This window comes from Molothrus aeneus, unplaced genomic scaffold (genome assembly GCF_037042795.1).
Source record: "Molothrus aeneus isolate 106 unplaced genomic scaffold, BPBGC_Maene_1.0 scaffold_19a, whole genome shotgun sequence".
NCBI classification, from domain to species: domain Eukaryota; kingdom Metazoa; phylum Chordata; class Aves; order Passeriformes; family Icteridae; genus Molothrus; species Molothrus aeneus.
Window position 1 is genome coordinate 607,501 of NW_027098863.1, and position 2,500 is coordinate 610,000.

The following is a 2,500-nucleotide window of genomic DNA, read 5'->3' on the forward strand; positions in this document are numbered from 1 at the left end:
CGCGCGCTCTCTGCCCCTTCCTCGGCTGCAGGGTGGCAGCCGCCGGGGCCCGCCCGCGCTCTCACTCCTGGTCCCGCTGCCGCGGTCTCTGGCGCGCGCGGCGGTGCCGCGTCCGGCGCGTCCGGCGCCTCTCCTCCCCCTCGACGGCCTTTCCTCCTCGAATGCGCAGCGGCGGCACCGTCCGTCCGCCGGCCGTCCCCTGGCTCGACCGCCCGCCCGCCGGTGGGGGGCGAGCGCTCGGCGGGCCCTCCGGCGGCGGAGGCCCGCGAGCGCGGGCGACCCTGTGGCGAGCGGCGGCGGCGCTGCTCGACGGGTGTCCTCCCCTGCGGGGACGGTCGGCCGGACGGCGCCCGCCGTCGGCCAGCGGCGGTCCCGTCCCGGGCCCCGCACGTCGCCTCCTCCATCGCCCTTGCCGCGGCCGCGTGTGGGCCGCAGGAAGGCGCGCGGGGCGGCCGCGGGGGCGCTCCTCCCCGCCCGGTCTCCGCGTGCGAACGAGGAGAGCGGGCGTTGCCCCCCGGCTCAGCGCCCGTAGCGCCTTCCGCCGGGCGCGTGCCCGAGGCAAGGGGCCCCGGCAGTGCGAGGCGGCGGCGGTCCCGGGCGTGCGGCCCCGGCGGCGGCCGGTTCTGCCGTCCGGCAGGCCTCGGGCGCCGGCGACGCCGGCTCGGGTCTCGGTGGCGCCCGCCTCCGGGGCCGGCGGCGGAGCGCGTCCGCCGGTCGCTCGCTCGCTTGCCCGGCGGGGGAGCGGTCCCGCGGGAGGCGTGCCGGCAGGGGGCCGGTCGTCGTCGCATGCCCGTCTCGAGCCCGGGGGAAAGGCCCGTGCCGTGGGGGGAAGACAGACAAGCCGGCGGCGCGGCGGCGCGGCTGCGCTCCGCGCCAGGCCCGCGGCGTTGGAGCCGAGGGGAGAGCCGGCGCGGCGCGGGGGCCGACGGCCGCGCGCCCCCGGCCGCGTGCCGTGTGTGTCGTGCGCGTTGTCCCGTGAAAGCGAGAAGCGGGCGGGCCGCCGTGCCCCCCCGCGTTCCGGCGCGCGCCGCCCGGCCCTCCGCGCGGAGGCCGGGCCAAGCCCGGGCGCCTGGGCCGCCTCCGAAGGACGGCGTTGGTGAGGTCGGCGTCTCCCCTCGCGGGGGGAGACGGTCGGGTGCGCGGGCTCCCCCGCCTCTTGGCCGGCCTTCGGAGAGTGGGTTTGATTTTTTTTTTTTCCCTTCCGGTTTTCTGTGTGCTCGTACGGTCGAAGCCAGGCACGCGCCCGCGCGTCCTCGGCGCAATTGTCCGAAAAAAAGGGGGGACCGCTCGGCGTGAGCGGTGCCCGAAAGGCAGACAACTCTTAGCGGTGGATCACTCGGCTCGTGTGTCGATGAAGAACGCAGCTAGCTGCGAGAATTAATGTGAATTGCAGGACACATTGATCATCGACACTTCGAACGCACTTGCGGCCCCGGGTTCCTCCCGGGGCTACGCCTGTCTGAGCGTCGCTTGACGATCAATCGCCGTCCGGGGGCCACCCCGGCGGCGCGGCTGGGGTCGCCTCGCAGGCCCGTCGCCCGCGGCGGGCGGCGTCGGCGGCGGCGGTGTCCCGCCGGTGCCCGGAGGGAAGGCGGTCAGGGGTTCGGCGAGGGAAGCGTTTCCCTCGGTGGGCCTCGATCCCTTCCCTGCGGCCCGGCGGGCGTCGCCGCGGTCGTCGTCGTCGCCGCCGCGCAGGGCCTTCGTCCCCCTAAATGCAGACTCGGGGAGCGCTCCGTAGCTCCCCGCTCCCGGAGCGAGCCGCTGGGGCGGAGCTCGTCCTCGCCGGGGCCGCGCCGCGGATGCGGCGGCGCGGCAGCCTCGGTGAGAGCGAGAGACGGCGTCGAAAGGCGCTGCCGAGGGCCGAGAGAGCAAGAGAGAGGAGGGGGCGAGAAGGAGAGGCGAGGCGCGGGCCTCGCCCCCGGCCTCCCACCCCCGCGCCGGCGGCTGTCTGCGGGTGGGTACCGCGGCGGTACCGTGCCGTGCTGCCGCGCGCGCGAGGCGAGAGCGCCGGGGACGGGGGGGGGGTTCCGACCCCTTCCTCTCCCTTCGCCCGCGCCCCCCCCCCCCTCCTCTTCTGTCGCGGTCTCGGGGCGCGCTCGAAGGGCGCCGTCGCTCCCCTCTCTCTCCCCTTCGCCGAGGCCGTCGCGCGCGCGCCGCCGCCCGGCCGGTCCTCCCGCGCGGGGCCGTCTCTGCCGCGCTCCCTTTTCGGTTGTCGTCTCCGGGATGGGGCTCTCTGTCTCTCTCCTCGTCGCCGGCTCGCTCGCTCGCTCGCGTGTAGCGGTCGGTCGGTCGGTCGGTGGCGGGGGGGGAGAGACAGAAGGCGGCTGTCTCCGCGCGCACGCGCGTGCGCGCGGCGCGGCGCGGCCGAGCTTTGGGCTTGCGACCTCAGATCAGACGTGGCGACCCGCTGAATTTAAGCATATTAGTCAGCGGAGGAAAAGAAACTAACGAGGATTCCCTCAGTAACGGCGAGCGAAGAGGGAAAAGCCCAGCGCCGAAT

The 2,500-nt window shown here is 76.2% G+C and overlaps 1 non-coding gene and 1 pseudogene across 1 annotated transcript; both read left to right on the forward strand.

Moving 5' to 3' along the window:
- The first annotated feature begins 1,316 nt into the window (after positions 1 to 1,316).
- LOC136569755 (5.8S ribosomal RNA) lies at positions 1,317 to 1,469 on the forward strand. Its single transcript, XR_010785452.1, has one exon. It is a non-coding gene; the product is annotated as a 5.8S ribosomal RNA (ribosomal RNA).
- A 911-nt stretch (positions 1,470 to 2,380) lies between these two features.
- The window catches only part of LOC136569756 (28S ribosomal RNA), a 9,073-nt pseudogene continuing 8,953 nt past the window's right edge, over positions 2,381 to 2,500 (forward strand).